Source organism: Anoplophora glabripennis, unplaced genomic scaffold (assembly GCF_000390285.2).
Source record: "Anoplophora glabripennis isolate ALB-LARVAE unplaced genomic scaffold, Agla_2.0 scaffold1324, whole genome shotgun sequence".
Taxonomy (NCBI): domain Eukaryota; kingdom Metazoa; phylum Arthropoda; class Insecta; order Coleoptera; family Cerambycidae; genus Anoplophora; species Anoplophora glabripennis.
In genome coordinates this window covers 7,413-34,024 of record NW_019417399.1, presented here as the reverse complement: position 1 = coordinate 34,024, position 26,612 = coordinate 7,413, and the positions used below count along the sequence as shown (strand labels likewise).

Here is a 26,612-nt window from a genome sequence, read left to right as displayed (position 1 = left end):
ATGTGCTGAAATAAGGGATTTTTTGTCAAGATTGCTTTTGTAGCAACATCACATAAAAATTTTAAAGTTGTTCCCATGTGCATGGCTAAGGAGGATGCATTGTATGTTCTTTTTTCAACATTATAACCACTTATCAATTTAGTTGCAGCCACAATAAGTTCGTAACATTCTGGTTTTAGGACGTCAATTAAGTGCTGAATAGTGGAAGAATTTCCTATTGCTATTTTTAATCTAGCCAGTTCTCGCATTTTATTGGACACGACTATGTTCATTTGTTTCCTCTTATGTTTATTGATATAAGATTCCCCAAACAAACAAATCAAAGAGTCAGTTTTAGCAGTATAGCTGATATTATCTGGTCTCATAATTGTAAATACTTCATTTTTGATACGGCCTGTATTTAAAACATTTCCTAGTATACCTGTTGTGGCCAAAAATGTTTGAGATTCTGTTAAGTGGTTTTTAGAATGCGACGTTCCATTTCCTATTTTTGACTTACAAATTTTTTTGTGTCTCCAAAGGTAACTTTTTTTATAAAATCCAAGACAGTTCACACAAGGAAAATAATCACCATCCTCTGGTTGCTTATTATAGCATTTGTTCAGTAATCGCACGACTTTGAGTTCATCTTTCTGCTCATGTAACACAAAATTACCCTTTTTTCTCAAAGACATAATTGCAGTTCTTCTTTCTTTGCTCTTAAGAGGCATTTCCGAAATTTTTTTAATTGCTTCATCGTCAGAATGCTTGCTAATGAGGTGTCTTGCAAAATGGTCAACTTCTTCAAAACAAAGAGGGCAAAGGTCTTTTTTAAGTTTGTTCTTAAAACCAATTGTACTACTGATATCTTGTCCTGAAGCCAAATTGGTTAATAAATGTTCATTATCAGGCAATTTCTCGTGCTCTGTTGATGTACAGTTCTAAAATACACAATATATTTTGTAACACCGTAAAATAACAAATAATTTTGGTTGTTTTTTAATTGTAGACAGTAATTCATAATTTTAGGCTTAACTTTTTACCAGGACTTGTTCAGGGTGATTCACTATATTTTGCCCCACCCATTAACTTTTTTGTTTTTAGAGTTGTAAACAAATGTGAAATACAAAAATTGCACTATTTTTTATGAGTTTTTCGAAAATGATAGTAGAAAAACAAATGAAGTCCAAACAAAATGTCAGCGAATGTTAACTTTGTTCATTTAAATGGAACACCCTGTATATTTTCACATATTTGGATAAAACGTTCCCTGTCGAGGCATAGTCATATAGGGTTTGTTGGGTCCATCTCTAACAATAAGCGAAATACTATTAAAAAAAGAAAAGAAAGTTTTTTACTAAGAAAATAAGATATCTTGTAATTATTAGACCTTTCAGGCATTTCTACCTTTTTCCAATTACGTAAGGATTTACAGATTTAGTTCTAATATATCTTGACATATCCATCCGAAATTGATATGGTCCAAAATGCGTATATGTATTCTAACTAATTCTTACTAATTAGGCCGTGAGATGCCTTATTACTCATGAACAATGTTATATGGTAGGCCGTGACAGTGACAGGTAATGTCATGACAACATTGTTATTGTTTGATAGTTTGTATTATTATTTAATTAAAATGGATTACACAGAAGTAGAAAACTAAAATATTATTAGGAATTAAATTAGAGTATGGGGAATATCTTTTACTCTATTTTAATTCCTATAATATTTCAGTTTTCTACTTCTGTGTAATCAATTTTAATTAAATAATAATACAAACTGTCAATCAATAACAATGTCATCATCCTATCACCTATCACTGTCACGTCCTACCATATAACATTGTCCATGAGTAATTAGGCCTCACACGGACTAATTAGTTAGATTTAGGTAGAATACCTATACGCATTTTGAACCATATCAATGTCCTATACACCGTGTCCACCTAGTGCACGTAAGTCCAATATCTAGGTTAACAAAAGATATAACTTAATTTTTTTTTCTACAGAGTTGCCTACTTTCCCAAGCTGCACAAAATGAAAATATATTTGCATATGCAGGGTGTTCAGTTTTTCCTGGGCAGGTACCAACTTAATTTTTTTTAATGGAAACCTAAATTTTTTTATGGTATTATCGAATTCTATGTGAAAAATTAACGGGTCTTTGTGTTATGATCCCTATTAAAGTATTGATAGTTTTCGAGATAATTGACTTTTCATTTTTTTTTCTTATGTTTACTATTATTTTATTATTATTATTATTATTAGTCAACAATTTTTTAATAGCTTTCTCGATACCTAAGTTGCGTAGTTTTTTGATTCTCTGAAACGGGCGCAACTTAGGTATAGGGAAAGCTATTAAAAAATTGTAGGGTCTTCAGAAAGGCATCTAATGAAATCATAAAACACAGGGTGTTCTATTTGAAAAAGTCGATATTTTTCAAATTTTAAATTATCAGGTTCGGCACGATTTTTTTTGCCCCCTGTATATCGCAGTTCAACTTTTCACATGTTTTTTGAAAGAGCTATCTTCACTCTGCAGTTCCTGAAAAAAAAAAATTCCTAGCTGTCATACCATCATAATTACGTCAACTATACTAGAAGTGACGAAACAAGAAAAAAAAATTAAAAATAAAAAGTCGATTATCTCGAAAACTATCAATATTTTAATAGTGATCATAACACAAAGTCGCGTTAATTTTTCACGTAGAATTCGATAATGCCATAAAAAATATATACATTTCCATTAAAAAAAATAACTTGGTACCTGCCCAGGAAAAACTGAACACCCTGTTTATGCAAATATATTTTCATTTTGTGCAGCTCGGGAAAGTAGGCAACTCTGTAGAAAAAAAAATTAAGTTATATCTTTTATTAACCTAGATATTGAACTTACGCGCACTAGGTGGACACGGTGTATGTAAAAATATACATATACAACTATTAATCCTTACGGAATTGAAAAAAAGCAGAAGTGCCTGAAAGAATTCTAACAATTACAGGATATCTTATTTTCTTAATAAAAAATATTGTTTTCTTTTTTTAAGAGTATCTCGCTTATTGTTAGAGATGGACCCAACAAACCCTATATGACTAAGCTTTCTGTCCAAATATGTAAAAATATAAAGGGTGTACCATTTAAATTAACAAAGTTAACACCTGCGGTCATTTTGTTTGGACCTCATTTGTTTTTCAAATATCATTTTCGAAAAATTCATAGAAAATCGTGCAACTTTTGTATTTTACATTTTTTTTTATAACTCTTGAAACAAAATATATGTAGTAAATCACCCTGTACAGTGCATCATCAAGAATCTTTATATTACAAGATAAAATATTGTCCGCCAAAAACTCGAGCTCAAGTTAATGCAGTCTACACTTGAGAACCATAGGTACCTTTTTTAAACTTAAAATTTATGAACTTTCCGCAAGTATTTAGGTACCTTGACACTAGCACATATGAATTCTTGACTATCTGCATTGCTTGGAGAATCAGTTTCATTTGATGAGGGGATATAATCAACATCAGAGGAGTGGTCATCTGAACATTCAAATGGATCTTCCCGAAACGTACCAGGCTTTGGCAAACTTGAATTATATATTTTATCACTTTCTACTTCCATTTCAACAGTTTTGTATTCAAATTTTTCAGTATTGACAGGATTCGTGTTTAAAGCGCAATTTGAATTATCGGCAAGTTTGGAGAGTGTTTCTGCTGGAAATATTTTATAGTCCAATACATGGATTTTCTTGTTATCAGTATAAACTGTAGCTAAAGGTAATTGAACGGAATTATGATGCTCAATTGATTCGTCTTGTAAATTAGGGTTTTCTTGATTTGATATTGGAATACAAGTTTGAGTCAATGTGTTATCTATTCGCATATCAGTTACATCACCATTTGTTGAAAAATTGCTTCCTATATTTTTTGATTCAGTTATAGGTTCAGCATAATTATGGAAATTTGGCATTGAATTATATGTAGAAAAACTCGATTGTATTCCATGGATAGGAACATTATCAGTATCTATTCTAGAATATAATTCGTCATTTGTTTCTGTAAATATATATGGATCAGCCTCCTCTTTATTTCCAGGCTCAAGGTTTTGAAGATAATGGTAAACCTTCTCCTGGTAACATATTTGATGAGCCATTTTTAAGTCTACAAATATAAAAATAATCCGATAAAGTATTTTGAAACAGGACATTTGAAGAGTAAAATGTGGGAACGCGATAACAGCAGATAACAAGCTATAATTTCGTAGGAGTTAAAATTCGGATATTATATTAATGTAGAACGTTTGTTGGTGACGTTTTAAAGAAAATATTGTCAAAATCGAAAACAAAGATGTGACAAGTCTTAGGCTGTTCGAAATGGGACACATTACATAATAATATGTATAATCACACATAAGTTAAGCAATATTTTACACAAAAAGCAAGTATTATATCGTTATCAAAAAAGGAAAGTATACTATTAAGTAGGTACCGATCTTTTGCAGAATATATTAATCAAAATATATTATGTAGTCGAAAGATATTTCAAGAAGTTATGTCGAGAAAAAGAAAATTTATTTTTATTAAAAATTTAATTTTTATAATCCAAACCAAGATATGAAAGTCAAATGTGGCTTATAAAATTTTATTACTCCTAGCTGTTTGTTGAATTTTTCTTATAAATAACGAAATTATTTGCTGAAACATTCTAAATCGTTTGTATTTTTATAATATGCTTTTAGCTTAGATTGAAGTTTACTGTCATCTTGTACAAGACATGCTTATTTTAAGGGATACATTATTTGAAGATACCCTTAAAAATTAAAATACATAAAAAAATATTATGTTTTACTTTAAGAAGACAAACCTTTCTCAGTGTCACCTCTGCTTGTCAGCTTTGGTTGCTTGCTTGACTGACCAGAATGGGTCTCATGACGAAATTCTAGAATCCAAATTTTACAAATAAATCTAGCATGTTACACGTAATATCTACTAAGAAGGGTGTCCCAATACTAATAGGACACAGTAGACTCCTAACATGAAAATATTGCGATTGACCACAATTACTTAGTCCAAAAGTTTACATTAACGGAGATAAAGGGTGTGAAAATGAATGTTTGAAGTTCAATTTTTTTCCAAATTTTAAACAGTTCGGCTTATCGCTTTAAAAATCTGGATTTGGGTTTTTTTGGGAAGGAAAAAATGAAGCCATACTTAATTTATGATGTAGACACAAGAGGGCGCTGCACACTCGCGGATTGAAGGATTAAAATGACCGTAACTTTTTTCCCAATCTGTGTATGAAATTTCTAATAAAACAATATTATTACCCTATATTTTTTACACAAAAAAGGTATAGGTCTTATGCCGCTAAAGATTACCGTTTTCTAAATATTTGATGTTTTTGCAGTGTATGTAATTTTTTATGATAAACGTACATTCAGAATTAACATAGTAAGCTTCGGTCGTTTTATGACACAATCGTAGTGATAACATTTACCGAAGTAACTTCGATGAAAATTGTTGTTACGCTTTATATAAATAAGTTTGTGAATGGTATTACTAGTATCACCCAAAAACACCCTGTATATCCATTAATATCACTTTTGGACTAACGGAAGTTGTGGCCAATCGCAATATTTTCATGTTAGGAGTCTACTGTTGCTCTGTGTCCTATTAGTTTTGGAACACCCTGTATACAGGCTGTTACAAATTCGCTTCTCACACAGGGATCTCGAAAACGGTAAGAAATACAAACCAGCTTAAATGGAGGCAAAGTTGAGTAATTAGGGGACCAACATTATGCCTCCAAAAACTAAAGGCTAGCATGATTAATTTTCGAAATATTTGAAAAAAAAACCGAAAGTTTGGAAATCCGTTTTTGTTTCATTTCAGCCTTGTTTGAGGTGATTTTGAAAAAAGAAGAACACTTTCTCATTGCCACTTTTTGCCCTCTATCGCATGGCACAATCAATTTTTATATGTAACGTTTCGTCTCTCCAGGACCATCATCAACTTAATTTTTTAAATACATACGACCCTAGAAATTTTATTACATTTTTTGCAAGCCCTCATGACCCCCAATACTGTACTGCCTCAGCCTGAACCAGATTCAGACGTTTTATCTGGAAACATTAATTTTCAGTGTATTCGTTCCAAATTTATCTAAATTTTTTATTTAGATTTCTTTGTTTATTAAATTATCGTACATTATAAGCGTATTAAAATAAAACACTCCCGTGTCCATAGTTGTTTCTAGGCTTTCCGAGTGCTCAAAATTCAAACAAATTCTGATCTATTTTTTTCAGGATATTCATACAAATACATCTGACATGCTCTTTCACAGTTGCGGTTAGATATAGTAAATTCCGATAATATTACGCTGATCTTCATTTTCAACCTTAGCCAAAACGAAAATGTTTTTGAACATTTACTGAAATATTTTAAAGAATAATATTCAGTTGGAGTTTTGGTTGCTCATATGCATTTTTAACAATTAATTTGTCATAATAAAATTAAAATTGTAATAATTTAATTTTGATGCAACAACTTATTGAGTTATGTATGACCATGTGATGGTCATAGTTAATAATAATAAATATTTTATTGTAAGGCGTGGCGTGGTGGTAATAGTTTAAATAACTAGATGTTAGACAGGCTCTCACGACACTTACAGTGTACGATAATTCAATAAACAATGAAATCTAAATAAAAAATTTACATTTTGGAACGAATACACTGAAGATGAATTTTTCGAGACAAAACGACTGAATATGGTTCGGACTGACGCAGTACGGAATATGTGGTACGGTATTGGAGGTCATAAAGGCTTGCAAAAAATGTAATAAAATTTCCAGGGTCGTAATTAAAAAAATGAAGTTGATGATGGCCCTGGAGAGACGAAACGTTACATATAAAAATTGATTATGCCATTCGATAGAGGACAAAAAATTATTATAAGAAAGTGATCTTTTTTTTCAATCACCTCAAACAAGGCTGAAATGAAGCAAAAACGGATTTCCAAAATTTCGGTTTTTTTCAAAAATTTCGAAAACTAATCATGTTAGCCTAGATTACGCAACTTTGCCCCCATTTAAGCTACTTCGTACCTCACCGTTTCCGAGATCCCTGTAGTGGAAGCGAATTTGTAACAGCCTGTATACAGGGTGTTTCATTTTCGGTGTGCCAAACGAACACAGATGAGAGAAAGTAATTTTGAGCAAAAAATTTCATATCAACATGTGTCCTAAAACGCCCCATAATTTTATTACGATATCTCGAAAATGCTTCGAACTAAATTGATAAAATTTCATACAAAGGTACCATTTATTACCAGGAATTACTGTATGTAAACCAAATTGACACCCAAGCCAAGGTTAAAAATACGTAACATCTTTGTCAAATTCGTAATTCTTTTTTCGAAAATCGAAATCCTTGACCATTTCTACATAAAAAAGATACACTTGTTTCATGTAGGGAAAATAAAATTTTAGGTTCTTTATAATTTTTAATTTTCAGTAGAAGCATAAATTAAAATCGTTTTTTCTGGAAAACCGTTGCAGATATCGTAATGAAACAAGTATATCCTTTTATGTAGAATTAGTCGAGGATTTCGATTTTTGAAAAAAAGAAGTAGGAATTTTGATAAATAAGAAACCTTGTGAACCTTGACTTGCCCGCGGTGGGGACGACCCTGAAAACAAAGTGTCAAGTTGGTTTACATTCAATATATTGTAATAAAATTGGGTCTTAATGGCCCCCTTTAAAGGAGCGTAGCGCGTTTTCGGACACATGTTGATATGAACTTTTTTGTTCGAAACTATTACTTTCTCTATCATCTGTATTCGTTTGGAACACCGGAAATCAAACACACTGTATAGTACATGGAAATAAGTTTAAACATATTTAACACCTGCCTTATGTGAACTTTATCCTTAATATAGGTTTTTCCTTATTTGTTTCAATAACGTTAACAAATTTATTTTTATATCCTTTACACTTTGTGAATTTCAGCAAGAAAAATCATAGAATCAAAATCATTCTCTAGAATGTTTTTGTTTTAATGTCTAAATTAAGTCCTACAAAAAATGTCAAAATTATACAGTTGCGTATGCAAAGAATAATTAGGACCAAAAAAAATACACCCAGTATACCATGTGCTACTAAAATATTTTAAATACCAGTACCAATTTAAAAAATCATTAGTCAAAATTTCAAATTAAAATATTAATTTGTATTTCAAAATACATTAATGAAAGTAATAAAAAGATTGAAATTTAATGACCCCTAACTTCGTAGGATAAGCTCAAATCATTTTATATTAAAGAACCCCACTTACATTAAATAAATACATTAAATTTTTATAAGTAAAATATAGTTAGGCTTTTTAAACTTATTTCGGACACCTTATGTTATAAATAAACAACATAAGTAAAATAAACAAATATATTTTAACATTATTATTTTGATGTCGACTAAATCATGACATTAATTAAAAAAGTTATTCAACATTAATTTTCAAAACATGTTCATATGTTCAAATGGGAGTACTGCCTAATACGGTTAGCGCCCTGTATTTATTACATTGGCGCATTACAAAAAAATTTATCAATTAATGGGTATGGGTACAGCAAAAATATAACACCTTGTACATAAAATTTCATAAAAAGGATACAAATATAATACCGTATATATTATAAGTACCAAGTGCACCAGATTTCAAATCAGTAACTTGTTTTGTCGAAAAAATATTACAAAAAGACTTAAAAATTTGAAACTTTAACACCCCGTATTTTGCAAAGAAAGCGCTCAAAAGAGAAATATTACATAAATAAAACCCATGTTACATCCAGCATAAAATCGATTTGCATTCTTGTTATCTTGCGACTTTTACAACCTTTATTAAAAATAATAATTTCGCAGAAGTTTATTTATTAAAATTTCATTTTTATTTTTTAGTAAACAAGCTTGATTAAACACTCAACTAATGAAACTAAATAGCTAAAGTGGTTGATTGATTGGGATTAGATGACTTACAGCAGCATATTTTGTTCTTAAAAATTAAAAATAATTAATACTTACCTGTTTCATTATTTTTAGCCAATTGCACTAACAGTCTTGAACGATTCATTTTGTGCCTGTATAAAATAATACAACACGCTTGAGAGTTTATACACATAACCTTACTCCTCCACCGTTATCGCGCCAGAAAGAGTAAACCGCTTTAACAAACCTACTGAAAATTGGCAACAGCGCATGGTCTGGTAACGTTGATGTACTATGTAAGTTTGTATATCAAATGGTCTGAAAATGAGGTATTCTATGTGTGGTCTCCGAACGTTTAGGAAACGTCTTAAAAATTATATTTATTTAAAAAAGTTTCCCCTCTATTATTGCGCAAGAAGTTATACTTAAATACATTTTATTTTTATGATATATACTCTCCCTTCTAGCTTATTTGTAAGTGGTTTAAGGTTGTCTGCGCTACGTATATGGTCTGGTAACGCCGTATGGATACGTATATATATATATATATATGGTCCTTTTTATTAACAATTAGGAACATGACTAACAGATAAAAAACACTATTTATCCAAGTCATGTTTCTCATCGAACTTTTTGCAAGATTTTGAGCCATGTTTTTACAGGACCAAATTCAACCCATATTACTTTTCTTGTAAATGCAAACCTTGCTTCCACAATCTAAGAAAATTTAAATTTTATTACTAGAAAAATGGTTGCTACTTATTATCTTACCTTTTTGCATCCACATGAAGAACGTTCAAATGTCTTTATCAATTTTTCTATCCACAGTCGGCAATACAAGGCAATTTTGGACAGAGTTCTAAACAATTGACTGATAATAGGTCCTCAAATAATGGAATCGCAAAGTATCTTCAGTCGGAAGCAGATTTGCAATTGTTGAAGACGATGCTAACAAACCTCTTAAAGTGTTTACTGACGTAATATTATGATTTTTTTAATATAGTTTTATAATAATGATCTGAATATCCTTGAACATATTTTCTGAAAAATCATCCGTACCAATTCCATTTAAGTGTTTGTGGTTTACCAAATTGTTTTCCCAATTTTTTTATTCTATTCTGTCATTAGGCAATTCACATGATATTTTACCTCCATTGCTATTAAATCATTGGAGCCTATTCTTTCTAAAACTTCTGAAGAGATCGATGCAATGTTTTTACTTTAGTTTCTATATTTTTAGACATAACTTGGGATAATCTCTTCCCAGGAGATAGCTTCTAGCAAAATACACATTTATTTATGTGAAAGCCACCCTTACGAAGTGATCTACCAGGAAGTGGTGGAGGTTCAATACCAGCTACTCTGTACTCTTTCAGTCTTTCCACTCTTTTCCTTAAACTTTCAATATTTTGTTTGTTCGTATAGGCAATATAACACATTTTATGCCAAACAATTTTACCAGTTTTACCATCAACAATCACACTTTTTGTATGTCCTCATCTACCTCTTTGTTTATATCATTCCGAATCTTATTGTTAGTGGAATTCATAAAAGTAAAGGAAGTTTTATCCGTTGATTCGATTATAATACCTCCAATTTTTTTACATATTATACATTTTTTGCGTTTTTGCGTTTTGAATTTTACATGTAAGCCGATTTCGTTCTCAGAACTAGTACTATCAGTTGTAGAACGTTTCATTTCGTGCAGTGCTAAATTCTGATAAAAAATCTATAATTGGAATGTGGAATTCCCTACAGTTAACTAAAGTAAAATTTCTCACTTAGATTATCCTTGTTTACAACACTAAACGCCAACCACTATGTGTTTCAGTTTTTTAAAAAGTGAAAAATTAAGATTTTAACCAGGTTAGGTACTGAACTCGTTATATGCATTCACCCACAAAACTATATTTTTGAAAATATAAACACATACGAAAACCGCTACAAAAAGGCACACCTAAAATTCCGGTAAGATAAGAAATATTAAAATAAAATGTAATACAGTACGAGATGGAGCTATGAAGATTTGTGAGACAGATTCAACTTTGGCGAAGTGGGGAAGCGAAGTAGCCAGCCGTCCGCCGGCCGGTCGAAAATGATTTATTTTGTATTTTTATTCATATATTGTTTATTATTGAAGCAAAAATTTTGAATTAAACGCTGTTGTCTTTCAAATTGATGAAATAAACTTTTTGCAAGAGTAAAATTTTTCGATTAAGGCCTCCGTTTTCCGGTAAATGGCGTGGGAACTAAAAAAATGTTGAATTTAAGTAAGATTTTCGACGTGTTCGAAGCGAGATATTCCAGTTTAAAAATTTATTCTGCCATAAGACTCAACGTTAAGAGCAACTTTCAAAAATTAATAAAAAATATATGCTGTACAAAATATAAGTTGATTTTTATATAGAATTATAGCCAATGTGCTGTATTATCCGCCCGTGGTCATAACTCGTTTTTTGATTTTACTGCCCTTCTGCCCGCGTTATTTTTTTATTACCTTCGGTTTCCGATTCAGTAAGATATAAGCTTCAATTTTATATATAATTCAGCTTGTAACCCCGCGACGCCCACAGAAGTGAAAATAAATTAAAGCGGGCACTCTACTATAAGAAGCGTTGGTGCAATGGAGAGAGACAACGACACACTCCCGAGTTTTAATTCGCAGCGTGGCAAAATATTCTCTGCTTCTCGTCATTTTCAATGTATCCCGCATTCATAATGAAAAACAATATTTGTCCCATCTACCGCCAATAACATTTTACGTTTATAGTGGTGAATTCAATTTTATTCTTATTCATTCTTTATTTCTATTTTATTCTTTAATCTAAATATTTATTATATCAGATTTACTATAAACCTGTAAAATTGGCACTTATTTTTACTTAGACTGAATGTATACTTAAAAAAGGTTTTTCTCCAAAATACATTTTTCTTTATATTACCGTTTCATGTATTGAAATTTATAACTTTTACATTTTAATGTAAAAGTTGTAAGAACCTTACAAAATAAACTAAACAATAAAGTTACTTAAATGGCCCGAATATGTAAAAGTAAAATAACTATACAGGGCGTTCCTAGGACTAACGCCTGGTTTATATCTCAGTTGGCGTCAATTTTTGTATTAGTATTATTAAGTTGGTCTAAATTGTCTTATTTTGATTTCTGAGCTGTAGAGGCATATTTGCATAAAAAATGAGTAACTAAAAAGAATCCTTTCGACGATGTAATGTAACGAAATATTTCAACTCATTTTCATTAAAAAAATTATCTTTCTTGCATTTAACAAATTATCATTTCATATTTTTGTACTTTCTATATAGTATTAAAAAATTCCCATATGTACTCCATAACGTACAGAACGAAATGACATTATATTGAAATATACAAGCCGATTCACATAAAACTTTCCAAACGGATAACTTGATGCTGGAAATAGATTTACCTATCCAATATTAATTCAAAATCTTATGTAATTTTTATAAATTTATAATTATGTGCTATAACGAAGTTAAACCATGTTTATCTATTTCGTTAATGTTTAATTCCTAGTAGCAAACATTCAAATTTATTTAAGAAATATATCTAATGTCCAAAATGGTACAATCATCAATGTCAAAGATGTGAAACTTATGATTATGAAATTGATTAACACGAGTTATTTATTTAATTACATAGCATTATAAATGCAGTTTAACTTTAATTCCCCAAAGAACTCAAAAAAGAGATTCTTCTTAATAAACCATGGTGTTATCTCTTACAATTTAAAAGAAATATACAGGGAGTCCAGAGCTCTTTTTTCGAGAAAATAACTATGGCGCAAACTGCATCTCGATCTATTATAATGATCTGAATATCCTTGAACATATTTTCTGAAAAATCATCGGTACCCCTTTTCGAGCTACAGGGCGTTTTTAGATTTTTGGCTAAACCCCGACTGGTGCTCTTTTCTCGTTTCCCTTTCTACATATCTTAAAACGGTTTGAACATTCTATAGCCACTTTTTTGATATACATTCGGTGGCATAAAAATAAATGTGATATTTTTAGTTTTTGTGATATGACCACAACTTGTGTTTTTTATATGGAACACCCTATATTTTATTTCAAAAACGGAACGATGGCTAATATTCATTCCAAAAATCTTACTTACTTTGTACTTATCTTTTGTGTAGACCCAGCCAGCAGAGTGACGTAATTCCCGTCGAATTGACGTATATAATAGGTGACAATTGGTCGTCGTCGAAATTCGTCAAAATGATGACGTCATTTTGACGTGCCTCGTAAACATATTTTAGTTGGTAAAATAGTTGACGTCATATTGACGTCACTTTTCTATACTATTATTATTTATTTATTTATTTCGGAAAAATCTTTGTTTATCTCATTTCAAAGTACCTAAAATCCAGAAACAACTTTAGGCTGCGTTTTGCGATATCTCTAATTAAACTATCAGTTAACTAATATGTAGAAGTGAAATATAATTAGGAAATGAATTATTTTGTCCAACACTATTACATATTCTAATCTTGTTTGGTAAGTAGTAACTGTTGGTTAAAGTACGTTCACCAGAAATTGAAAGATCGGCTCTTATAAATTTACGCGCGCATTGTCAAGCCGGGCACTCCTTTGTGATTGGTGAATGGTAGCATTGGTATTGGATTGGTGGTACTGACCACATGACTATACAATGCATGCATATGTGTGCAAATACTGCAAATGTGCATGGTGTAATGGCGGTTGCAAGTATAGTTTGATATTTCTTCAACTTACAGGTTATTTTTAGTGGTTATATTTATTAGTGGTATCTCAAATTTGTTTCTGTACAAAATTCCGGATTTTGTCATATTTTTTCCATTCTGTAGTGGCTTAAATATGTTTGTGGGAATACAGTTTTCAGAAAAAGACGGAGGTGGTATTGCACTTGTCCATAAAAAATGGCTAACGCCTCGAAAATCCGAAGTTTGGTGGCCACCCTTTAAACAACAGGAATATTTTAACAAATCGATAAAAAAAAGGAGAATCTCCTAATGACACTTGGAAGTTATTTGGTGTAGTGAGATCTTTTTTTGAAGAAGGTAAATAATTATTATACAATGCCTTTTTATTATAGGCTTTATCTTGGTATAAAGACAGTTTTACATTGACAATTCTTCACAAGTTGCTAAAAGCTATGCTAAATAAACGGATTACTTAATGAAACATACATAAAAATTATAGATTTATAATCTCTAAATTGTTGATTTTTAGGAGACTATAGTAGGGCTTTGCAAAAGATAAAAAAAGCAGAGCTCACTTCGGACTTTGCAAGTGGAGACGAAGAACCTCTGTCCCGAAAACGGAGAATTGTAGGTACCTCCAAAAAGATTATTTTCCGGCAACGATGAGGAAGATGAAACAGAATTAACACATCCACTTCCTCCTAAAGTAAAGGCAATTTCACATCATTTGAAAAGTAATAAAATCATCGGAAATAATACAGGTAAGTTGTAAATAAACTTTAAGATGGTTTAAACAAAAGTAAAAACATTTTCTACAACGGTCGTGGAGACCTTATAACCGTTGTAAGTCAGTAGTAAAGCATTATATGGTTTCTTAAGTTGGTTATGTTTCTTCAATTTAAATTTTAGGTAGTCTACACCATGATTCTCAGAGTTATGAAGATATAACAGACACAACTCAGAATTGGATATCTCCATCTACATTTCACGAACAGGAGCAAAATGTTCAAAATGTTGAAAATATATTGAACTCAAGTCAATCCCAAAAATCTGATCAGGAAAGTGAAAATTCTGGAAATATTTGGGCCGTAAGTGGTTATACATTATCAAAACGCTAAATATTATTTCATCAGTTCGTATGTTTCACAGTCGGTGTCAATTGAATGATGTAAACTAAACAGATATTTTCAGTACTTTTTGTATCTTAAGCTCATTCAGCCGCTGCTCAAAATACGAGAAACACTGAAGATGTCATCTGTTAAGTATGGCGTAACGTCTGCAGTTAAGCATCAACCATGGCAAAACAGCCCAGGAAGTTTACGTGATTCAATATTATTTCATCAGTTTTTCATTTACCTCAAAATTTGTGCTTTACTGTTTGTGCAAATTTTTGTCACGAGCAATTATTGATATTTCTTTCAGAATAAAATAGTGACTGTTTCATCAATTATGGAGAAAAATTTGTATTATTTTGATTAAAATTTCTTTTATCATATAGTTTCAAAAGGGGTAGAATATATTGATATAGGTATTACCGTTGAGTGTTATATAACAATTATTACGGGTGTAAGTGATTGGGAATTAGTTAAAATATCCATATCCATATCTTAAATTTATTCGTTTGAATAAAATTCTATCACTATATTTCAATAAGCTACTCCATTTCAGAAATCTTCAAGACTATCTCAAAAAGTTGACCAGCAGATAGAAACATCAACATATAATAAAGAAAACATAGGTGTGTATAAAATATATGTCGTTATTGGTAATTTTCATGAATTGGACAATTTTTTTTTGTAGATTTTAATAAGAAAATCCTCACCCTACTAGTTCAAATAAAAAATCAAAATTCAGAAATTATACATTTGCTTCAGCAGAAGAGGTCAGCTACAGGTTTACACTTAGATCTAGCTGCTGATATTCCTGTAAAGTTGCCGTTACACAATTTGAGAGAAGTCAGAATATTAGAGGAATATCTCAATGAAGAAAAGAATTTGTCTTCTATGGTTAGTCTTTTTTTACATACAGTGTATATTTACTTTTTTAATTATCATATTTCATTTTTAGGCATCATATTTTGCCACACTGGGAGGTCGAGATAAAACGAACAAAATTAATACTATTCTGAAAAATTTGATGACCAACCGCATAGCTTCAGAGTATAGCTTCTTGGGCTCTAGAAATGAGAAAAAATCATTCCTAAAATTAAAATTGAGAAAAGTTGTATTAAGTAAGTACATACCTATATATATCACTTTGATTTTTTCAGTTTAAAATGTAATTGCTTAACCTTGGTGGATACAGTTACAAGTCTCAGTCTTAATTATATGTATATATTCATGATTGTTCAGAAATATTTATTTTATATGTTTGTAATTATGTATGGCATCCGTTGTGGCATGCACATAAGCAAACTACTAAATCCCAATGGTGCTAAAGTTAATAATAAGCATTTCGTTAACCTAAAATCACATAAATACCAGTAAACATCAAAATATATTCACTGAAAAGAATAAGCAACTATTGAATTTCTTGAAGTAAAATATCAATTTCTATAAAATGCAAAATGTCATATTTTAAAAGCCTGATTAGTATGTATAAATATTTTAGATGCTGTATTATCCACATGCAGTTCTGCTACGGAAAGTGAAATAGATGATCGGATTAAGGTTTGGCTGAAACATGCTCCGAAAAGGTTGTCTACACAACAGGCAAAAATAGACCATCAAGTATAGTGTCTTATTTAAATTAAACTTAGTTTATGTGCAATATCCACAAATAATCGCAAGTATGCCAAAATATAATAAAAAAGAAATTGTTTCTAAGAGACAGTTTTATAGACGTGTTACAGCTGAAGTACAGCAAATTTGTAATGATTTAAATAGCAACCATAACAATTGTTCGGATGAGGTTTTGGCAATAACTTCCGAACAAAATAAAAAAGAAATCTTATATGTCGAAGAAAATAACTTACAAAATTATAGTGACAACAGTGAAAATGAAATATTTTCACCAGATTTGGATCTTCATAATTCTAATGAAGAAATTGTTAATATTGATTCTCAATTTTGTCAAGAGTCTAATAGTTGCAGCAGTACCTCAGAACCAAATCACAGCACTGAAAATGAAGGAAAAGACTTGATATTACAGATAAGGAGCTGGGCTACATCGGAAAGAATAACACATTCAGCACTTACAAAACTATTACATATTTTAGCACCATACCACCCACAATTTCCACTTGACAGCCGAACTTTGTTACATACACCTCATCATTTCAAAATTATTAAAAGTCTAAATAATGGCCATTATATCCATTTAGGTTTGTTTAGAGCGTGCCTTGATATTATTCCTTCAAAAAAATAAAAGTTTTTTAAAGGATATTATAGCTGTAAGCTTCAATATTGACGGAATTCCGTTGTGTAACACTTGTTTATTTATAACGTATTGTAATAATACGAATCAGTATATATTTTATTATGAAATGAAACTATCGTGGTTGCTTTGAATAAAACCTCTGCTGTATACACGGAATGCGCCAGCCAAGTATTTATGTGCCCTTGAATAATGTAATTTATGGGTATATACAAAGATGTAGCTCAGGATGCCGAAACAGAGAGGGTGTTCTTTGAGACAGTGGTGCCTGGCCAGCGCCCGAATAAGGTCGATTATATCTGTGTGCTAGCTTGAATATATTTGTTTAATGATTTGTGAATTTGTGAGTAATATGCCATACTCGTTTATGTTTTTGAAAACCCCAGGGCATGCCACGTGTTCCCGGTCTTTATGGCTGTGGTTCCTTCAAAGTGTGTCTTGTAAGTTCTACGGGGTCTTGCATGCGCTTTGATTGACACATACTGGGTGGTGTTGAGTAGGTGGCATAATAATAATAGTGTGACTCACACACCCGGTAGTTGGGATGCTAACTAGTTGGCGTCCGGGGGAGCCTCGACTTATTTCAGGTGACACTAGCTAGTTGTTGAAGAAAGAATGATACATAGTTGCTAATTAATGTAATGGAAACGTATGGAAGGATATACCTTGAATCCTAAGGTTAGGGGGAGTGAAACCCCCCGGTGAGTTACCTATTTATTTGTTTTTATTGACAGAACAGTAATTTTGTTATTTGTTTCATATACTCTCTTAATTTCTGACGAATGACCCGGCTGTTGTCGAGATAACTGCTTTGTGATGACCCATGTATAAAAGGTAACAATACCAACAATAACATCTATTTTACAGTTGTATAAAAGTTCAAGCATGCAGGCGTGGCCTTTACTTGGTCTTATAAAAAATTTTAATAATCAGCGTCCATTTTCTGCGGGAGTATTCTGTGGGAAATCAAAACCTACCCCGTTGCCATTATATTTTGAAGAGTTTGTCAATGAATGTACTACATTAAAAGAAGGCTTTTTATTTAATGGTAAAAAATATTTATTTAAGATTCATAGTTTTATTTGCGATGCTCCCGCCAAAGCATTTATAAAATGTATAAAATCCCCTGGCGGATATTCTTGTTGCGATAAATGCTGCGAGGATGGTAATTATGTTAACGGTAGAGTGGTTTTGAAAAGTTTGTATGCTACGAAAAGGACAGATCACTCATTCAGATTACAATTAGATGAAGACCATCATGTGGGAATTTCACCTTTGGTTTCTTTAAATATTAATATGATAGAAATTTTTCCAATAGATTACATGCACAATGTTTGTCTTGGCGTGATGCGTAAACTATTAAATTCCTGGGTCAATGGCAATTTAGATGTCAGATTACCTAGTAGATTAATTAATTTGATATCTGATAATTGATTAAATCTAAGAGAATATATACCAACTGAAATAAATCGCAAACCTAGAACATTATCTGAATTAGCCCGTTTTAAAGCTGCAGAGTTTAGGACCTTTTTATTATATACTGGCATTGTGGTGTTAAAGGATGTTGTTGATGCAGCAATTTATAACCATTTTTTATTATTTCATACTGCCACAGCATGTCTTATGTTGGTTAATAATTCTAATATAACATGTAGAGAAAGAAATTGTGAGTTAGCTTGCAAGATTTTAATAACATTTATTGAACATGGAGAACGGTTGTATGGTTCAGAATTTCTTATTTATAATGTTCACGTTCTGAGCCATTTAAGTGAAGATGTTTTACATTACGGACAATTAGACAAATTTTCGGCATTTCCTTTTGAAAATTTTTTAGGCCAATTAAAAGGTTTGGTTAAGTCTACTACAAAGCCATTGCAACAAATTTGTCGAAGAATATATGAATTGGACCATGCATCTTTGAATGATGATAATGTAGAAAGTGAGATAAAATTTCAAATAGAGCACCATGATGGCCCTTGCCTATCAACTGAATTCCAAAAACAGTATAAAAAGATAGTTTTAAGTAATTATATTTTAAGTATTCATGGATATTTAAAGGCAGATGCCTTCTGCTTTACAGAAGACTACATAATTCAAATAGAAAATATTGTAACAAGTAATACACAGCAGGAAATAAAAATAATTGGTAAACATTTTACTTCTTCCTCTTCATTATATGAATATCCCTTTGATTCGAGAGATTTAAACATTTGTATAGTTTCAAATTTGACAAAAGAGATAAGAATGTGGCCACTTTCAGATATAAAAGGAAAATGTTTGCTACGCCCTACAAAGAGAAATGGTTATCAATTCCTTTACTTCATACATATTAAATAATGTTGCACAATTGTTGGTGGAAATACATATTTTATATTTTGTTTCGTTAAATAATTTTTTTTTGCTCAAATGTGAAGGGTGGAGTATTACTACAGTTTTAAATGTTTTATTAACACTTGTAATTTATGATTTACTTTTGGTTTTACTTTTTTTTGGTTGTCACTATGCCCTTGTCATTTGTTTTTCAACTTTTAAACATATTGCTACATTAAGATGGCATTTTTTGCCACAGGCGTACAAGTTAAAATTGATTGTAACTTAACTTTCATTTATTAGAAGTGGTGACTAACAAAAATAAATACATCACAGTCTTATATTTTACTTACATTTTTCTTACATTTACAACGGTAAGTACTTTTGTTCCTCAATGTCAATTTTAATAGAAGCAAGTTTAGCAATAATTTGGTACCCTTGTCCAAAATGCCATGTTAATCTGTAGGTCATCATGAAATTTTGAAAATATCTTTAGGAAATGTTTTTTAAGGTAAAATTTTATTACTTTTAACTTTTAACATTTGTCAATTAGTGATTGTTTCCATTTGTATTCTGTTATCGCCCTTTAAATAAAAGTGTTTGTTAAAAGTAAATGTTTTATTTATTATTATGTAATTAAATCTTGTAAATATATAAGGTAGTTTCATTATTTAAGTGAAAATTCAAATTATTAAATAAACCAGGCAATTTAATCATTTCCAGCAAATAATCTGACAAAAATGATAGAACAAAAACAGATGTAGACGTTTTCTTAAGTAGAAAGAATACTTATGTAGAAGTTTCCAAAAACACCAAAATCATTCACCACTCGATTATGTAATTTTAAGTCTTCCGTTGATATAAACTTTGTTGACGAATGCGCGCGTCGTATTCAATGTTCTGGTATTCTTCACACCTGAATACAATACGCCGCGAATTTCGCTAACCAAGTTTGTATCATTACATAATTGTAATTACCTGTGTCTACTATTAAAGTTATTACGTAATTCCGGCGTCGTTAGAACGTCAGTATCGACGTCGTTACAATGTCACGAAACCACGTCGTAACAACGTTTCGGCACGACGTCATTTCGCTGTGACATATTGACGACAAATTTACGTATAATTCACGGCGATAATTTGGTCACTTTGACGTAATTAGTGACGGATATTTCACGTGAAAATCGCGTGTCCTTGCTAGCTGGGGATTTGCGGAAAATATAAAATTTTCAAAATGTCAAATTTTCAAAATATCAACGATACTTAAGTTTTCTGACTGAGGTTTGAAAACAAATAAGTTTGATGTTTAACATTATACACAAATCAAAAATGGTTATTTACTCAAATACAATATAAGAACGGAAATTGAAATCCCGTTTCATCTAACAAAGTACTACAGTATTCGTATAGATGTCGCTACAGAAAATACGTTTATAGTAAAAATAGTACGATTATTTCATTCATTCTAATTCGATTAAATACGGTACATCAGATGCACGTGTACGATAGTGGGGTCTCTAGCTTGTACGTCCATCCCACAAGCACCACAGATTACCTGCACATCTGTGCCACAAGCTTTCATCTCCCTTGCTCGTTTGCATAGCTCGTTTGCTATCGCTTATTTGCATACGAAAAGAGAAGGGTAATAAAATAATAAAATCTCCAATTTGCGGTCGCAGGTTTTTTGTTCTGAAAATATTTCTATTTTCTATCCTCTATTATTTATTTATTTATATAAAAGAAGGATGGCATGTGGTTGTAGTGGTTGTAGCAATTTATAACATTTACCACCTAAAAGTTTTATTTCATATTATATTCTATACTTTAGTACATATAGGGCTTCGGGCTAGAGTAGGTGTATTATGTATTCTTATAACATATATTACCTGGTAAAATTGTTTTGTTACTTTCATATACAGGGGCAGTTAAATATAACTGGAAGAGAAATGTATGTTATTTCGTAATATATAGTGGTGAAAACAACCCGCTGTATGTAGAAGAAATTAGGAAAGACGAAGAATTATGGAAAAAATCTATGGTTCCAAAATTGGACCAATTTTATCAAAATTGTATACTACCCGATAATACACAAAAATATTCCACAGGGCAAAAGATGTGTGGATCCTCCATATATTATAAAAGCACAAATTAATTAAAAGAAATAATTTTATTTTATGATTTTTTTTATTTTTTCCTGTTTTACTGTATTTTAGAATTATAATAATTTAGTATTCTATTTATTTATTTATATTACCTTTATTTATTTACATAGTTACACTATTTCACATACCACAAGAGTTTCTGTTTTATTTTGGAGTTATTAAAGTACAACTATTTTTTCAAGTGAAGTGAACTGAATATTGCTCATAAAAAAAATTTTGTCAAGCTATCCTTTTGTACATAATTTTTGGACAAAATATATCAGGTACATATTTTTTATATTTTTTCATTATTATGTATCAGTTGGAATTCTATTTCTATTAACAAGACGCAAATTTTTTTTATCAAGAATTAATATTATGAAAAATAAAACATTTTTTGATTTTGATTTATACCACAGTAAACCGTTTTATTCACAAATCTAAGTTATAATATAAACAACTTTTCTTATTAACATTTTTTGTATTAATAACAAACAAGAATAAACTGCAGTTTATTCTTCAACATTTTTAATTTTGTTAATTTTCTGATCACCCTGTATATGTAAAATTAAAGTTCTTTATGGTTCTGTTAACAAGCAAAATTATTTGTCAAGAATAACTTTTTCTAGTAAAATTGAAAATAATATTTTCCCTCTTATCCACTCCAAAAGTGGACCTACTGTATATAGGTATATTAATTATAAATTGCTTTAAATGAACTAAAAATTGTGAATATTTCTTAAAATAGTATGGACTTGCACTGTTATACATTAATATACCTAAAATAATCATGATTTTCTTTAAATATGTATGTACTTATCAATAAACAGAAACTACCAATTCTGAATCAGGTTATACCAAATTAATCACACTAACTATAATAGCTGTTCGTTAAAAATAACCCGAGTCCATTCATATATTAATTTTTACTACTGCGACATTATTACAAATTAAGCGAACTAAAGGTCTGACCTAATCTGATTTATGAATTAATATTTTTTGATAATTTTATTCCTATATAACTTTTTAAGTAATAAAGTGTTGGACAAACTATGAAATAAAGTTTAATCAGTTTATTTATTAGAAGACAACAATATAAAAAATTGCCCAATTCTATAATACTATGAAGAAATAATCGTTTGTTTGCAAAACTCCAAAAAACCTTCATATTTAGAAATTAATTTCTCATAAATTATTTACCTATCCCAATTAATTTTTGCTTTATTGTCTTCGTCCATGTTTTGCCAAATGTGATGAAATTTTACTACTTTCTTCCATTGCTTTAAAAAGATATATTGGAATAAAAAAGGGCTGTTTTCTACTACTTTTCGGTATAATGTAGGCAACCAGAGTTGCATCAGTTTCCATCCTTAATAAAATGTTTTCATCTAAGAAATGAAAATGCATGTAGAAAAATTAACATAATAATATTTCACATAAAGTGATTCCATTTCAATGTATCCACAGAAGCCACGGCCAGGCTAGAGAATTTCCTAAAAATTTAAATTAACTTAAATACTCATGGATCTTATACTAAAATAAACAAAATTTACAAAAAGGCTAATCGGGAACAGTAAGAAAATGATGCTCAATTCAATTCTATAGCATGTAAGACAAAATCCTAATTTTATCAACTAGACAGATAGAACTAAATAGTGGCGTTACACAAAATATGGTACTAAAGACTGAAAAAATAATTTTTTGAGTAAAATGACACAATATTTGAAAATCAACACTATTATATTATATGTTCAAATTGTCTGCCTTCTGCAATGCAACTCTGGTGATAACGTTTAGTAGCAGTAGCATTTCTAATCATTAAAGGTGTTATTGTTTGTAATGCGTCCGTTCATCAATTCGTAATCGTAATTTTAACTTTAATTTTAGTTTGCCAGAACATTTTTTATTATAACAATTATATCCGTTTCAGAAATGGACCGTTTAGGAGAAAATGACTCAGTTACACTTAACACATAGGATTTTACAGCGATAAAATATATAAAATCATAATACATATATAAAATACTTGTATTATTAGATTTTATGGACAAGTTAAAAAAATAAAATATTTTTTTTATATAATTTAGTTTTTGATTTGCCAGAACTACCATTCTAAATTTTATATTTATTTTGCTTATTTATTTTATTTCTCATTGTACGTGTGAAATTAACAAAACGATTTCTATAAAATGTGCCCAAAAACCCTTCGTTTTCATGATTTAAGATGTTGAAAAATTATAAAAAAATAAACAATTTTTGTATTCCAAAAAGAAACGACAGAAGCGTTTTTTTTTGGCTGAAGCTTTAAATTTTGATAATTCACAAACTTTCTACGTGATAGGTTTTTTACATAAAGAAGTTGACGTAATAATTTTCACTTCCAACTTTTTCCAGGCTATTTTAAATTTGAACTGCTATTTCAACAGGGTTTTAAAAAATTATAATTTTTGTATCTTGCTAGAATGTACCGTTTTCGAGATACGGCTGCTAACTTTTAACTTTTATTTTCAGGACCACGCAAATGCGAAAAAATAAGCATACTTTTTATTTGTCTTGAACCAAACAAAACGTTTTAGTAAAAAAAATATTAATGCACATAAAACACATTTCTTTATTTGTAACTTACCTAACACAAAATTCTAAGAACTACAAATAAAACATAAAAAGAATACGTTCTTTGAGTTAAATTGAGATCAACTAAAAAAGTAAATATTGTACTAATAAACTAAACAAAATGTAATACAAACAGCTAGGCAAGATCGAAATTCTAGACAGGTGGCAACTCTAGATAAATGGTAAAATGTTTAGTATAATCTTTCGGAATTACCTACTGCTAAGTGTGAAAATATGTAATTATGTAAAAAGTGCATAAAACATAAATAATACTGATAGATGATAAGATATTAGGCTTTTTTTCGCGAGTGAAGTCGTATGTTGTGATATATGCAATATGACTGAGTGAAGAGATTAAATAACCATATGACAACTAAAGTCAAATGAGATAGAAATAGTGACCACAAGTCAGATATTCACCAATATTCAGCCGCGAAAAAAGGCCTATGATATGCCTCGTTAGCTGACCACAGACATAATTATTATAAAATGTATAACTAAAATACGCGTTTGTAATTTATAATACAAGTGATGGTACTACAATTTCATTCTCAAACCTAGAAAAAAAATAGATTGCGCAGTTGCATCTAACGGCAAACCTAAATTCATAGCCTCCTATAATAATAATAGTAATCATATAATATTTTTAAATTCACCTTTTTTCCAAGTTGCAACAAGTAGACAAATAAATTTTTCATGTACATAACGCTGACATAGCAAATCGTCACTTTTAGTAATCATGAAGCAATAAACATGCCATATTGCAAATTTGAAAGACTACGCGATCTAGATAACGGCGAAAGAAACAAAAAGAATGGCGTTTACTGCCCCGTAAAATTCGTATGCATTAATATTTATATGATTACACGATAACAACAACATAATTTAATAATATTTTAGATCACTAGGAATTAATTAACTGTAACAGTAATTAAAACTTACTTATTAATCAGCCATATAACAACATCTCACCAACACAAACACCAAGTACAAAATGGCGTATGGCGGGGCGTATGAACACAGAACACAGAACACAGGGACTGGGAACGAAACGAAGTAACTAACGAACGACAACGAAACATGAACGAAACGAACGTGTGCAAAGGCCAGTGATGCCACAGACCCACAGGCCTATGAAGGAATTATGGTACGGTGTTGCCAAAATTATCAGTTTTACTTGAAATCTATGTTACAAATTAGACGACACTAATTGTAACAAGATTTCGCAATGTTGCCAATATAAATCGAACTAGAATTTAGTTGCTTACCAAATTTTATTGTTTAAGTTTAGTTGGTATCAATTGAGTTTCACGAGTTTCTGGTGGAGGTAAAATAACCTCACTTTAAATAAGGTTCATTTGTTTATTTTTTAATAGTTATGGATTATAGAAAACTTAAGGAAAGGGGGAGGTAACAAGTAACTTTATATTGCGTTGTAGTTGGCTGGCCTACTCTACGCGTATTGCTATCTCTTATTTTATACTATACATAAGATAATAGGGGATAGATATAATACTCTCGTTGTAACACAGCAGGAAAGCTGATAGTCCGTCTCACTAATTAATATGTGCCTTCTTGCTTGTTTCTTGTGACGTGTGATACTGAGCTATGCTATGAGTAGCCCAGTTAACATTATTTTTATGTTTTTCTGAAGACTGATGTCGATACAGATTATTTTATGGGCAATTAATGACATATTACATGCCTTGCAAAAGTCATATTCATTACAACTGCTATTACTACTATTAGCTTCTTGCTTTATAAGCCAGTCTTTCAGATTTGGATCAAGTAATACTATCCATTATTAAAATAGTAAAAATGATCTGTATCGACATCAGTCTTCAGAAAAACATAAAAATAATGTTAAACAAATTAAATCGAATATCAAAATAAGTGATCTTATGACAAAACGCATTTAAGAGTCTACCAAAAAGTCTTAAATTATGTGGACTACTGGCAGTTAATAACTTACCGTTGCTAATAAACATATGCCATTTTAAAACGAATAAAAAACCGTATAGATCCTGTTTTATTTTAATTCTTGTCTGAAATGTAATAAAGATCGAATATTTATTTTATATGTGCCGCCCTGTAAAAAAAATTGTAATGTGCGTATTAGGGAGTTTTTGCATAAGGTATTTACGAATACGATAAACGTTAAAAACACGTGACTGAATACCGTATTGACAAATAGCGTGTACTGAATGCTTCCAGTTTTTGCATATCGTGTCGTTTATCCGCAATGGTGAAACGTGTCCTAACCTCAATTCTGACGGTTATGCTTTCATTTGATACTTTTGCGGTAAAAGGCAAGTCGGCAAGTGAAAGAAAAATGGATGGATTATTATTCGTACACAAAATTACTATCCTAAATGCACGGTAAACTAATACCGTAATCAGGGATAGGGTTGCCAGATCTATTTCATGACAGACCCGGAGAAATTGATGTCCAAAAAAAAAAAAGGTCTTTAGGAAATTTTGAAGTCAAATCG

At 30.5% G+C, this 26,612-nt stretch overlaps 1 protein-coding gene across 1 annotated transcript in view; it reads right to left on the bottom strand.

Moving 5' to 3' along the window:
* The window catches only part of LOC108915377 (zinc finger MYM-type protein 1-like), a 46,658-nt gene extending 21,534 nt beyond the window's left edge, over positions 1 to 25,124 (bottom strand). The window contains exon 1 of the mRNA XM_018721398.2: positions 25,063 to 25,124. The gene's annotated coding sequence lies outside the window, so the exon portion shown is untranslated. The remainder of the gene's footprint in view (positions 1 to 25,062) is intronic.
* Between the last annotated feature and the right edge of the window lie 1,488 nt (positions 25,125 to 26,612).